This window comes from Chironomus tepperi, unplaced genomic scaffold (genome assembly GCF_022539635.2).
Source record: "Chironomus tepperi strain 1889 unplaced genomic scaffold, CSIRO-AGI_Ctep_v1 contig_445, whole genome shotgun sequence".
NCBI classification, from domain to species: domain Eukaryota; kingdom Metazoa; phylum Arthropoda; class Insecta; order Diptera; family Chironomidae; genus Chironomus; species Chironomus tepperi.
The window spans coordinates 3123415-3139442 of NW_027226567.1; the positions used below are offsets into that span (position 1 = coordinate 3123415).

General features: G+C 31.9%; 1 protein-coding gene across 4 annotated transcripts in view; it reads left to right on the top strand.

Moving 5' to 3' along the window:
- LOC139098326 (serine-rich adhesin for platelets) overlaps window positions 1-16028 on the top strand; it is a 117362-nt gene that overhangs the window by 15778 nt on the left and 85556 nt on the right. The gene's annotated exons all lie outside the window — the stretch shown is intronic.

A 16028-nucleotide genomic window follows, 5' to 3' on the forward strand; every position in this document is an offset into this window, starting at 1 on the left:
ATCACAGCTGCTACAAAACCTTCAATTTAATGTCCCTCAACATTATGAATCAATCACATTAACATTTACATTGCTTTCTTTCCTACATTTCTGTGTGCCTCAAAAGAATTTTTCTCTTTTTCCGACAGCTCCATCAAAAATCGAGAAACAATTTATCTTAATGTCCAAAAAGAAATATTTTATGTAAAGCATCGACAGGAAAGAAACAAACAAAAATGTAAAAATTTCATCACATTTTTTTCTCTGTAATAAATTAAAGTTATTCTCAAAATGTGCATGGCTTAAAGCCACAAAAACGAATTGAAACAAATGAAAATGATCGTAAAACGTTTGTGTTTATTACAAAGAGTCATCATGATAATAGAGTCAGAAGAGATGCTCTGTTGTAATCGATTTGATGTTGATTGATTGTTATTAAGTGTTACCTAATTTTTTTGTGTTTCTGGGTCGATATTTTGTGGGGAGAATTGAGGAAATTGTTGTGGAATTGGAAGGTAAAGTGGTTAATTGATAAAGACATGATTAAGTTGGGTGTTTTGGATGGTTAAGAGGAGCATTTTTGAGGGAATTAAACAGCATTAGTGAGGCTGAATGCTGAAATTTTTAATAGATTGTAGGGTTCGGCCAATAAACGCAAGATTGCAGTTCCTGTGGATTAAATGGACAGTCCTGTATTTTTCGGCTGTAACTCATAGTTTGTCCATAGGTGAAGGTCTGCATTTTTCATCTGCAGATTTATGGTTTTGGACGAAGTATTATAAATTCTACTCGGCAAAAGAGATCTTTCTTGTCTTAGTTAGGTTCCTATTGATCACGACATACCCGTTCCGAACAGTGGTGCTTTGAAGTAACCGTGATGACTGATTTCGAGCAAAAATGTGGTTTTGCGTATTGTTCTACCTGACACTTCTATAAATAGCATTAGTCGATTAATCAATCCATAATCGACACCAGGTCAATGTGACTCTGACATGTTACCAGATTTAAACGGAATCCAACACCAAGTCGGAGTTACGCCGGTCTGAAGTCAGATTTTTGATCAATTAACCGATTTGTGCTATTCGTGACAATATTCCATTCCATAACCCCAAAAACTTGAACACCACAGCTGAATAGCTCCCATCAAAAAGTTCCAATTTAGTTCCTCAGTTTAAATACCAAACAATTTCATCACGCAATAATGCGGATTTTAAATAACCCAACGCGATGCATTTATTTAATCACGCATCCATCGGAAATGAAAGAGCTTTTTTGGTGTATATGTTGAAATGGCAATTAGTTTCATTTCATTAACAGCAGTTCTAATTGCATTTAGAACATTTTTCACATCATCACGTATCATGTGAACAGAGCATAAATTGGACGAAGCATAAGTAGGCGAAATAGAAAAAAAAAAAACTGAAAGTTATGCGGTGAGATTTAAAAATGAAGGAAAAAGAAGAAGTATGTGGCACAAATATCTGCATTTTTATGGTAGTTTTTATTTCAATAATACATACTAAAAATAAAATTACTTTCGAACATGTTGTGATTGATGAATGTAAATAACTCACCATATAGTGCTGATTTTTATTTGAGGAGATTAAAATCACACAAACTTTTTGGGTTTTATTTGACTTGATTATTGTTTCTTGCTGCTGTGAAATTTCCAATTTCGGTTGTGGATTTTTGACTTTTATTTTAATGAACTTAAGTATGTGAGGTGGATTTGATCGTCAACACGTCTTGTTAGCTACTTGGGGAGTCGATTTAGTGCGATCATAATCAAAGTAGATCTCATTTTGTAGAAAATATTGAGTGAAAATAATTGTTGACCGTGATGGGCTGCTTGGGGAGATTTGTTTTAAAGGTTAAGGCTTTATTATTCATTATTTGTGCTTTATGGGAACTAAAGTAAGTGATGTGTCTATGAAGTGTTCAATATTCAATCGAGAAAGGCTTAATGTTGAGTGAGCTTACAGTTGAGTCAACTAACAGAAACGGAGACAATGATTTTGATGATTCTGAGACCAATTGTTCTGGGACATTTCAAAATATGCTTAGATTATGGCAATTAAGCCGCTTCGTGGGTATTAAAAATAAAAGTAAATTCACATATTTTGCTATGAATACAAAAGGAAAACAAGCGAAGATATGGCCAAAAATCCTTCTCAAGGCCAATGCTACATTTAGTCTTGGTCAAATTCGATGAAATTCATGTTGGGCTATGGACTTTTTGTATGAAACATTCCCAAAGTTTGCAATTCTTAAGCAGCGGTTCACGACTTTGTTATGTACCTCTACCTCATTTCTTATGCAATTCTGAGCAATACAAGGCTCCATTTGGATGTCACATAAAGTTCGGCGTTTATGTGGATTTCAAAGCTCGCAAATCAGAAGTCGACTTTAAGATCTTGATTCAAGATTTGTCGACTTAACATTCAAAAACTGAATTTATCTAAGCCTTTATAAACCTTTTAACAAGTCTCAAAAACATGGAAAATGATTCAGTATCAAATCTTATTTCCCAACATCAAACCTTATTCACAAAATGCTATTAATTGCATAAATAATCTCAAAACACCTTTCTCCAATTATGAAATGTAAATACTATTTGAATGCTATCAGAACACTTCCATCTGCATACAGTATGAGCTTATTTCAATTTTATTCATCTCAGTCAGCCTTAATATACAATTACCTCTGCTTTCAAATGCAACAAGACACTAATTGATAGACTTTAGATTTAATAGACATCCATACCAGGTGCGGAGATTAATTTTTTTCTGCACTTGCAATGTTGACTTCAATGCTATTGACTTTTGTTGCCTTTAATGCTTGGATATTAATTTCCATCAATCAAATCTGATGATGTGAATGATATAATAGGATGTTGGACATGAGAAGAGAAATATTGATCAAAATTTTGGATATTATAGTGCATTGAGTGGAATTTATGAAGGTATAGCTAATTTAAGTACTTGAATTTGAATATTCAAGCTGTTGTGGCACGTGTAAGGCGATGAATAGATTAATTAAATTAACTTATTTAGATATTGATGGAGATTTTCATCATGTAATGATGAGATTACAGAAATGATCATGACTTTTTGTTTGAAAATTTGTAAGTAAATATTTAGTTCCGCGGTATAAAGTGCTTTTAAGCTTACAATCTGATACGTTGATGCAGTTAATGCGATTGTAATTGGATGGCTTTGAATTTAAAAATGACAATAAGATTATTAGTCATATAAGAGTGGGCTAAGGCTTAACGAAACTTGAGATGGAGGGTTTTAGAGAGTCTTGAACTTGACGACGAAGTGGAACAGCACAGTGGGTACTCTAAGACATCGCTCAACCTCGGGCTGTTACGGTAAGCTGCGAAGTTGCTCTGACGGCTGATTTCGACTCATTTTCAAGTCGAAAAATGGAGATTCTGCTCATTTTGTCCCTCGAGTAAGCTTGTGAGACTACAGAACTTCATTAAAATCCAACCTAAGTCAAGCAATTGAACTTCTCTCAAATCTAAATCCCAATCTTCTTGACGATGATCTCAAAAGCACTCAATGTTGAGACATACTCAAGAAATAACAGGATCGGCATCTGTACATAGCTCAAAAATCATAAGAAGTATCTGTCACAAATCCATTGCTTACATTTCTTTCACACTTGTGTATACATATTGTGGTATTTCACGAAAAGCGCTAAATTAAATAAAAAATAATGAAAAAAATAGTTATTGAATGCAACGAATGAAGAAGAAAACACAATAAAATGAAAAATGTTATAGTTTGGCATTAAGAAAAAGATTGAAGAATAAGAGGCGAAAAAAATCACAAAACAAACATTGCGGCACAGCATTTTTTTCTTCATCTTTGTGTGTCAAATTGAAATCTAAACGATTTTAATGTGAAAAACGTAAATATCAAATTAATAATGAGTAAGACTCGATACATATTTTCATTATTTGCATTGGCGTGGCTAGAGTTTGTCAATAATTAGGATGAAAATTGCAAGATTTCAATTTTTTAAGTGACGAACTCGATAAGACAAGTTGCATGCTCTCAAAATTCAGCACACTCAATTATATTGATTGATAATACTCAGTAGCATGCTCATTTAGGTGATTATGGACATTGTTTGTTAGGGAGAGTCATTTCGGTCATGAAATAGGGTGGAACTTGTCTGTTCAGAAAGTTGAATCATTTCGAGGTAGAATCAGACTGTCTACAAACCAATCACCACCCTAACTACACCCCTGACACCCAAACAAGAAGAATAACAATTTTAAAAGTCACAACAATTTACACAACAGACTTCATACCCCAAAAAGAGGTGTTTATTGGCACCCAAATAGATTTGACATCACTATTACACGACTACAATTAAGATTGAGTGTTACAATTTCAGTGAAATTAATTACTCATGCCTGTTTTTGTGGCTTGTGCGCAAAATGTTTGGCATGATTTTTCAAACATTATGTTTTGTTACTGGTAGCTTGACAAGGTTGATTGATGTTTGCAAAAGGAAAGAAAGACTTATGTGGATTGAATATAGATAATGAAAACAATTATGGATTTTCATATCTAAAATTAATATCGTGGCTCTTTTGAACTTGAAAAATATAAACAATGAACTTGGTGATGGAAGTTAATTAACTGGATGTGTTGTAATGATTTATTGGAATTAAATTGATAAGGAGGAAGTTCTTTATCGGTAATTGCAATTTGCTAAGTGGAATTAATTGATGAAATTAGAGAATATCCTCATTGTGTTCATATATCATTGTTTTGTTGTAGATAAAGGGAAGTTTTGTAGGTTAGTAATGTGTTTTGCAAGAGGGTATGAATCATGTGCTGTAGAGGACATTACTGTTTGTGATACAGGGACTATGACTTTTATTGTGTGATTATTTCTGTTGTTTATTTACTATGGTTTATTCCTATGGAGACGAGGGAATATATAAGGAATCGATGCAGAGTTCCAATGTACTTCAAACTGCAAGTGGCTTCCAAATGACCGTGAACTGATTAAATTGATCCTTGTGCCAGGATCCTTAAGTCATTTTGTAGCAATACAGCTCAATATTGCAACATCGAACTTGGTATAATTTCATTTCGTAATTATAGACTCATGAGTCTTAAAGTCGACTCGAATTTTGTATGGAATCGTGGGGACTTGAGCAACTTTTAAATACAAAACTCGAGTCGGGTTCGAGCATTGCAATAGTTTTTTTGTAAGATGTACACCATGATAGTCGAAGTCATTTTTATCTTGGTATATAAATAATTCAAAATCAACAGTCAGCTGAAAAAATCCAAAGACAAGCATATTCTGTATTTTGGCCAATTTCAACTTTAACAACATATTGAAACATATGGCTATTGATCAGCCACATGATAATTGTTAAGAACCATTCACCACACATTCATTAAAAATTTACATACATTAAGTTCAATTTGTCCCATAAATTCAAAATATTTCCCCGCAGCTGTAAAGTCTTTTAATGATCTTTATCTTTATAATCCACCTTTAATTCACCAATAGCGCCTTAACAAGCTCGCATAAATTGTTTTTTTATTATTACATAAGTCCTAGTTCACTCACATGAACTATATTGAAGTTGATTGTGACATTTCGTGAAAACAAGTTTTCTAAACGAAATCGACGATGCTTTATATTTTCTCATTCACAATATGCAATATGAAAGTATGAAGTATTTTACTTTTTTTTGATACAATTCGCGAGACTGCATGCTTTATTTATTTATTATAATAATATTTTTTTAGTGCTTGATCGGCTGCAGAAAGAAACTTTCTATGAATCAGAAGAAACATTTTCATTGAAATTACCGAGCGAATTAAAATACAATTTGCAGACTTATTTCTACTGCTGCTTTTTTTCATCTCAATTGTTGGGCGTCAATTTTTTGCAATAAATTTTTCATTCTTCTTTCTATGCCTTTACTTTTTATTTTTCATAGACGAAAAACATAAAATATGATTTAATTTGAAGTATGAAAGCCTCTTTTCTATCTCGTGCTCACTTACAATAAAATAAAGTAAAAACAATTGCGTGAATTTTAATATTTTTTTCAAAAGTTTATCTTTGAATTATTTATTTATACTTATTTTATCGAATTATTGCTGGCAATGCACGAGGACTTAACTTCTGGTTAAATTGGCTGTTGATTTAATTAATTGTATCAGCATTAGGTTGGGTGACTAGAGCATTTTCGCAAAATATTGAGGCACATTTTGAAAAAATCGGTTTGGCACTATTGTGGCGGTTTTGGGCTATTTTGGGCTATTTACACAGCAGCAATTAAGAAAAGTGCAGCAGCGTCCCGACAACAATACAGAATGAAATTAATTCCTCAATGATCATGGCAAAAACATAATTTTTATTGTGAATGTAGATTATCTCGCTGTTGGCAACGACCGACAGTCCACAACCGGTGCCACTGCTCAAATTATCAACTGGAGGTAAAACTTGTTGATGTTTTTGGGAGTGGCTGACAATGTTGAGCATTGACAGTAGCACTCCGCTTTTAAAATTTACAGTTTTTGCCTAATGGAAGCAACAGGTATTGAGATTATCGGTTGCATGCAATGAAGTGCTTCCTGGTTATTTTGTTTTGCAGAAGTTGAAAGGAAAATATTCTTGAAAATTTCATTAAAAGCTTTCACAGCAACTGCAAATTGAGCAAATTAAAAAGTACAGCAACAGAATATTATTAGCTTGAAGCTATTAAGTCGAGATCTTTACAGTTTTTGCAATCCATTCTTAAGAACATTACTCGATATTCATTAACAGAACTCTTTACTGATCGTAACTTTTTTATAACCTTTATGATCTTACACATTCCTAAGATTATTAAAAACTTACTTCCATTCTCTACCATACGTAATACTAATTATGATAACATTCCATTTTGTTATCTCATAATGTATCCACCAACAGTCGTTAAGAAACATAAGAAAAGATTATAAAATGATCATTTACCATTGAAACCATGAACCCGTGCATAATTTACTTTATGCTGAAATTACATTTCATTCTCTTTCTGTTTCTGTTTGTCTCGACATAATGTGCTTTATTCATAAGTACAACAGAAGGAATGTGAGTTAAGGAGTTGAATGTGAGTGGGTGGGTTGATGTAAGGCGCATCTAGCATGATTTAAGACTGTATTTTATGCACTTGAGGGCTTTTTTTTATCTTAAACTGTTCAGAAATTTCAAATTTTGGTATAAATTCAAAATTTAAACTATAACGACTTTTTGAAATTTGAATTTTCAACCTAAAAATTTCCTCCACCTCGAAAAGTTTTTTGTAAATATCTCAATCATAACAATAACTTTTTTGATACTTTCTTCGTATTATTCTTCAAAAAAGTGGCAAAAAGCAGACAAACAAGCTCTCCTTCTTCAAATCAGCTTAATTTCAGCTCTATTATCCAATCAAACAAACCGAATACAAAAAGTAAGTTCATTTTCATCTCAAAAATTGCACTCCATAAAAATGTAATTTAAACAATTGAAAAGAAGTAAATAAACATCGAAAGTTTGTTAAAAAAAATCCATTCTTAAAATGGATGGTGCACAGCATGAAATTGCGGAATGTTTTCGTTTGGTTCATTCAATTGCATCCGTTTCTTATTATGCAAAAGAAAAAAAAAATATCGCTATTATTCCTTTTAATAAACCTACAGTAAAATGAAATCAATTGTGAAAAGTATTCATACATACAATAAGAGTACATTTAGCAAGTCTGAATTAAGTAGTCGATCCGTTTTTATGGAGATTTTTTTTTTTGTTTTGCAGCTACTTTTTCTGCTTGTTTTTATTTTCACGCTCATGACTGGTGATTTCGTACTGCTAGTATTGCTAATAATTATCGCGCATACTGATTAAAACTGTAAATTAAAGCTCAGAATTGAGAACGTACGTGAGTAAGCATGGAGAGATTCTGTGGTTTTGCGTGATTCTCTGAGTTTTAGAGTCAAGGTGTGGACACTCGGGGATTTGTTTTAAATTTTTTGAAAGGATCTTTGAATCAGGAAGTAGATCAGTGACTTAGGATAGGTCTAAATGACCTGAAATTAGGGTTAAGGACCCAGAATCAAGCTCATGGTGAGCGCACTGAGTGACACATTTTAACTAACAATTAAGGCACTTTAATTTCCTATTTTTGGATTTTATCGCAATTTCTGAGACTTTTGGCATCTTACTGTATCTCACTTCGGTTCTATAGAGCATGCTCCGTGTCTTATAGTCGACACCTTGCTTCCTGATTTTGCCATCAATGCTGAATCATCACATCTCCAAATTTTGAACATCATTTAAAAGTCAACATGAAAAAAACCCAATTTTTCTCAAGACCTTTTCATAAATTTTCAGCAGGACATAACATTTTTATGATGATCAACATGCCATCTATCTAAATTTATGCATCAACCCATTCACAGCTGGATTCTCTATAAAAGTCATACGATTAACAACAAATTCACTCATAGACGCTTGAACACGAGTAAAAAAGATTTAAGATGAATATTTTTTCAGCATACAGATCAACATTAAGTATAGCAATAAGAAGGATTGAAAGTGGAATTAATGTTGATCACCTTGAGAATGTTTGCAATTTTCGAACACGACTTAATAAAAAATAACTTTATTGCGGAATTTCCTCGAAGGAAAAAAGAATAAAAATAAAATGTTAGGCTTGCTTTCTACTTTTTCTACATGAATTTCGATCGCGATGACATTAAGCTACATGTAGCTGTTGTGTCTCTATTTTTAAATGATCTCATCTCTACAGCGACTAGAAATAGTTAAACAATAATGAAAGTTTTGTCACTTCCTTATCTGTCTTTTGATTTCTAGCCATTGTTGTGTTTTTTTGTGACTTCTACCGGCTGTAATTAAGACTATTTTTAATTTTTTCTTCAAGCTAATTAATTTCCATACAAAAATGTTTTTTTATTTTGGTAAATTATGAGATTTTTTTTAATTGTGCGACATGAATTTCCCGTACTTGAGGTCATTTCATTTCACTTTATTTATTATTGTTGTGTTGAGCTTGGGTTTATGTCGATGGGTAGGCATATTGGGATGTTGGATTGGCATATCAAATGTTAGGGTGTACTGAATTGATCGTCAATGTAAAATATTATCATGCAAAATTCTAGGAAAGTCCAAATGATGAAAATCTGACACAATACAGGTGCTAATTCGATCCAAAATGGGATTTGGTATGCAACTAACACTAAGTCGATACAACTCTGTCTTGCAAATTCGTTAGGGCACTGTGAGCACTTTGGGATTGATTATTATATGTCTTTGGGTTCCTCTGAGCACTGGTTAACTCCGAGTCCTGATTACATAAATGTTTGTCTACATAGAACCAAGTGAAATTGCAGTATGCACTTATCAATACCAAATGTTAAGCCAGCATCCCTAAAAGCACAAGTGGGATGAATCCGAGGATTCAACACCAAGTCGGCACGACGCTGTCGTCAAGCAACTTTGTTTCATTATTGCATTAGAGTATTAATGCAAGAATTAATCAATTCTTTTTCAAATTCTAATCAATGTCAATATGGACCAACATCCAGAGTAGGCAATACTCATTTTGCAGTCATCTTTTTGAACTTTTGTAGTCTAGACTCTCAAAGTCCTCCAAATTCTGTCAATATCTATAACATCACCTCTCAATGACTTTCTTACTTAATATTGTCGCACTTTATCATTCAACTATTCCCATTAACTTTATTGTTGCATTAAATTTTCACTTTTAATGAATGAGTCGTCTTATTCACTCTTCTTAAATGTCATATCCATAGCAATTAAATGCGCGACAATGACAAAAAATGACGTAGAATAGTTGACAAAAAGGTGTGCATGAAAAAATAATATTAAGAAATATTTTATGTTATTAAATATACCCTTGCGTTCGACGATGTAAAATATGAAGACAAATGAAAAGTAAAATCGCAATTGTCGTGGCGTGATGAAAAAATTTAATGAAATAAACAATAAAGTAATAAAAAGAATTCAATTCTGGGAAAGTGAAGTGAATGTTTTTTGTGAGATTTATGATTGAAAAATGAGATGAATTTGGTGTAATTTTTTTCGAAATTCTCAACGAATTGATGTGCAATTCATCAACTAAAAACATGCTTACTCATAGCCAACCAAGGATTGACAATCATTCAACCTTAAAATTCCACTAATATCCCATTAATCAAATTAAAAATCCAACATCTGACTTACAGGATTTCCCATTCTATATTCCAACCTTAATTGAATCACTTAAAAGAATGTAAAGCACAACCTGATTCCAGTCTACACGCCCTCAAAATTCACTTACTTTAATACTTTGTCTTTATCATAATCCCATGACTATAATACTTTTTATTGTGAAATATAAAGCCACAAAACTTATCATCAACACAAATTGGCATTATGTCATTTTCAGAATTCTTAATTAACATCACGCGATGAATAAAATTGCAAATAAAAATATACACATGATCATGATTTTATGTCTGTTACTGTTGAAATATAGATTTTTAAATATTTATATTTTCATATTTTTTTGTGGGTCTTTTTTGATTTTTTGTTGATGTAGGTCGGGAGATATTTGATTTGATATGTGTGATGTATTGTGTTAGCTGACGGAAAAGTGACGATTTTTGATTAATTTATTCTGAGAGGCTCAAGCGAAAAGAGCTTTGCCGATGGAGCTTTTATGGTCGGGGTTCGAATTTGACTCGGATTTTGTATGAATAAGTCGACTTTGAGGTCTGTTTAAGGCTTAGCTATAGCTCTGTTCTTACGAGAGCGACAAAAATGACGCCACACCGCATCTGCTTTCATTTACTGTTAAAAAAAGAGGTTTAGCAAAGCCATCTTCATTTGTGTCGCTAGAGTTGACATCCATGTTAATCGGATTAACACCAAATCAATAGAAACCACCTCTTTATGGCTTCCATATGGCTGCCCTGTCTCAAAACCTCCTCAAAATCCCAAAAAATGTCACAATCTAGATAATAAAAAATAAAAGCTTATCTTAATTTATAGCTTAATATTGATAACAATAGATTTATAACTACTGTCACATTTACCGGCTTATTCCCCCTTTCCCCATTAATTCTTTATAATATTTTGAAGTTCAAAAACTTTTTAATTCCACACAATAATAAAAATAACAAAATGTGACATGAATTTTTCGTGTAAACAAATTTTGATTTCTTTTTTTCGATAATCCAATGTGAAACGTGTGGACAATTTGAGTCACACATTTGGCTTTGAGGTTCTTCGAGAAGTCGTAAAAATGATGATTTTACAATTGTCATTTCCTTAATTTGCCGGTTTTGTTTGAAGATATCTGATATTTGTGCATATTAGCAATTAATATTGCATTCTGGGAAGTTATTAAAAGGTTTTGTTTTTTTGCTTTGATTTGAGCGGTAAAGGAAGTTGAATAAAAATATTTTTGATCTTGAACTTCTTTAGGGTCATTCATTGGTGATGATCAAGTAGAGGAAATGGCTGGTATTGTTGTGGACATCTTTAAATTTCTGTCAATATGTGCTCTTGTCTAAAAATTCATTAAAATTCGATAAAAATTGAGAATTTTTAATTTTTCTCAAAATATGACAATGCTCGTCTCTTTAATGCACTTCTTGTTCTCAAATCCAAAACTCCTAATGCTGACTTTTCAACAATTTCATCTGCTTAATCTCACAGTCCATTCTCATCCCAATTTTCATCAACCAAAAAGACCGCTTGACACTTTAACACTACTCAATTCCACTCAAAACTTAATTTTCAGCTCAATAAAAATCCATTTAATTAAATTATCGATAACAATAAAGTGCATGCACGAGTCTGTCAAATTTTCCACGTCAAGAACATTTGGACAACATCAAAAAAAAAAAAATCTTTGGGAAATAATTTGAATGACAAGTGCTGTTTTGTGTCTGTTTTATGGTTGAGTCAATTGGTTGATATTTCCGCCTTGCATGTGACTTTAAATGACCGAAAAATGGATTTAGTTATTTTTTTGTTTGTGATCAAAGCTGACAAGTCAAAAGATTCTGGCATGTAAAGTATTTTTAGATATAAAATGCGTTGCAAATTGGAGGAATCAAAATACAATTGCAGCGGCAATTTTAATTAGGATTAAATGTTTAATAAGCTTAATAGGAATTGACTCAAAGGCTGTTATTAAGTATTTTTTGGGGTTTGGTTTGATGAATGATTTTGCGGTTTAAGTTTCAGCAAAAAATGAAATTAAATCTTAATTTTTAAATTGTTTTGGACGTGCTTAGACTTTCAAAACATGAAATTATATGCAGGAGTGTAGCTAGATGCGATTTACAGCTGAAATTTGTCAGTCGAGAGGGTATTATGACCCGTTAAACCCGAATAGATAAGAAACATGCTTTTATGATGACAAAAACACCATTACGGAACCTAAAAAACGATCTCCTTGACTGAAGGATAACTGTGAATGTTAGACTCCTTGACTCCTTGGCTCCTCGACCCCTTGACTGTTAGGAATCATTTCCCATACAATCCAAAAATTTGACACCAATTCACCATGTCATATAACAAGTATGACACCCAAAATTCAACCACAAAAAATCAATTTTTCATCTCAAAAATTTTATTAAAAATTTCAAATCACATTTTCACATTTAAATCATCCATTCATCCACAGCCGGTACCAATAATAAATTAAAATTCTCGCAAAAAAATTCACATTTTCTAATTTTTTTTAACACAAAAAAATATTTTATAATTCAGCATAAAAAATCCTCGTTCCATCAAAAAAAAAAAACTTTCGAATCATCATCATCTGACATTTAATAGTGCAATTGTGGCAACAATAAGAGCACAAAATTAAAAGTGGAAAAAATTTACATAAAAATAGAGAAGAATTAGTTTCGTTGCTGCCTGTTAAATGAGAACTATTTTATGGTGCATTGTAAAACAAAAAAAGACCTGAATGAAAGCGAAAACTTTGAGGCACAAACTAGACAATGATCTCAATTTTTATATAAAATACCTAAAAGATATACAGAAGCATGTACAATCTGAATAAGTTTGTATTATAAATCAGTTTTAAAAGTGACTGTGAAGACATTTTAAAGATCTCATTCGAATGATGGATGTGAATTACGATGGAAATGATGTAGACGAATTGTAATGGATTTAATTAATTGTCATTGCATTGTGGGAATGCTTTAATAATCTATGAGTCATCGCAGAAGTCGCGAATTAAATGATGAAAATTTATTGGAGGGAAAATTTGATTTATTTTATGGAAAATTCGTGTCTGTGTAGATTTTTGTTGGTAAGAGACATTGAAAGTGGGTTGAATGTGCTTGTTTGTTGATGATTTTGTGAATGAATGTGGATGTGGGATTTATAATTATTGTCAATTCTGGAAATTCTAGCAGATGTCTTTAAATTTGGATTCATCTAAAACTGCAGGCTTGTAGATCAAAAACGCAGGTACTGCCACTGAGCTATCAGGGGTCATTCGACTATATGACACATGGCCATATATAAATTATACGTTTTCTATACCGCTCTTGTTACTGCACTCCTATTGATATACCGTTGAAGGTTCAGTCCCAACTTCAGGTCTGGGCATCTAAAGTGCATTAAATGCTGTCCTGCGGTTCTACAATAGAGCTTAAATCAAGTTTCTGAACAGATTCCTTCGCTCAACTCTGATTTAATTCATCTAAAGCTATTGCACAATTAAATTTATTTCCAACTTAAATTTACCTGCACCAAAAGGTCAACTGCATGCACATCAAATGCCTTTACCCAACTAAGATGAATAAAAAAATATTTTGATCTTCAAAACTTCATTCTTAAATCCCAAAAAACTACCATTTATGTAAGCATCAAAGCTCACTCTTAAATGCCAAAATAAAATATTCAAATGTCTAAATCTGACTCATAACAAGGTGTCTAAAAACGGCTAGAATTTTGCAAAATGTGATTATATTGTTCCGATAATGTTATTCATAGTGAAAAATTGCATCTATTTTATATTCTTTAGGTGATCTTAAAGGTGTTTCTTCATTGAAATTTCTGACTTTAAATTGCTTGGTTTGTGTTACAAATGATCTATTGTGTTCTAATGCCTAACATGGATGCTTATTGTGAGCACTTAATAAATTTACCACAAGGTGGAACCTTTTGATCAGTCTCCAGTCGTTTATTGCCCATTATTTCTAGTTATTTATGTTCACTGAACATTTCTATTAGATTATTAAATTTATTTATAGGTAATTTGATTTAGTCAATTAAATGACTAGCCAATGGCTAATAAAATTAATTTTATTTCCATGATAGGTCACATGCTGGCTTTAACTATTTGATACTTTGTGGAGTATGTTTATAATTAACGAGATTGTACGGCTTAAATTGCATTGTAGGACTTCCGAGTTTGCTTGTTTGTGTCAAAAGTATAACAGGATGTATCATGTTGTGGATTAGGCTTTGTATTTTGGACGTTGAGTGATTTAAATTGAATTTTTATGCTGTAGTTATTTTGTAAATGAATTAGTGATTGTCAGTGATACCAGGATATTTTGACAGATTTTTTTGAGAGCTTTGGTTCCTGATTTATTGCTTAAAATTGTCAAAACTCACTGATTATGGTGGATTGTCATGAATTTTGTCTGAAAGTTACTTTCCTGAACGACATCAGGGAAGTAGAGTCAAAATGGAAGAATGAATTTGAATACTGTCATTTAGAGTCAATGACAAGAGGGTTTGATCCCAAAAAAGTCTTCTTTGAAACGCTCATGAAAGTCACATTGTGACAAATTTAGTTCTTTTCGATAGAATATCATCACAAAGTCAATGGAACAGCCTCACGGTATCATAACGTTCAGTCTTTAACACTGCGACGTTCTGAAGACTGCGTTGTATTGATTATATTGGCTACTATCCATACAGTTATCATAACTGGCCAAGAACATGATTTCATGATACAGAAACATCGCTACGAGGCCTAGAAGCGGTTTCAATGCCTGTTAATGTTAGATATTTTATTATCTCGAATGACAATATCAATTTAATCTCTAACTGTATCTTCCTTACTTTAAATTGGAAGTAAATCAAAGTTAGTAACATAATATCCAAGAATTAACATTTTTATGAGAATCCAACATTATAAGAAACTCCAAAACTACAATAAAAATCATAAAATTTTTAATGAAGAAATTATTAGAAAATTTACAAGCTAATAATTTTCTGTAAAAGCTTTACATCCAATAGAAATCAATGAGGCCTCTTAAGTTACACTTAACTGCTGTAAAATATATTATGATTTCTAAAATATTCAGCTATTAATACTTAAAAATCAGCATAAAAAGTTTCTAATTTAACTTCTTTTAATTACCTTTCCATTACATCATGCTGTGAATGTTTTGCGATTCGCTAAAGTGGAATTAATGTCAAATTAAGATCGGATCATCATCTCTTTAATTGTTCGTCGAATGGCTTTTCAATCGGTTTTACACTGTTGTGGATGCATGAACTAAAGTAATAATAGTAAATAATGAATAAAAATGGAAATAATAAAAGCAATAAAAATGGCACTATTTATAGTAAAATAAGCTCAGTGCCTTGGTTGTTAAATATATTATTCAAGTAGCAATCAAGTGAAATTGTGCAATAAGATTTTTTTATTGATTTCTAACTTAACTTTGTTTAATGAAGATATGTGAGATGAGTAGATGAGCTGATTATTTTATTAGCGGTTGTCGTATCCTGTTTTAATGAAGCTGTTTATAATAGGAATTAGACATTATTTGCAATGTTTACAATTTAATCATGGAAGGCTTTGAAATTTTTAGTTCAAATTGTTGACTTTGTTCATATTTTTCATAAATTCTGAAAAATCTTGGAAAAAATCATAAAAGTTGCAATTCTTCGTTTAATTAGATTATTTAGAAGCTTTGTGCTCAAATTAGAAGCAACAATTCGCATGTTCTGTTTTTTTTTTTTATTGATTA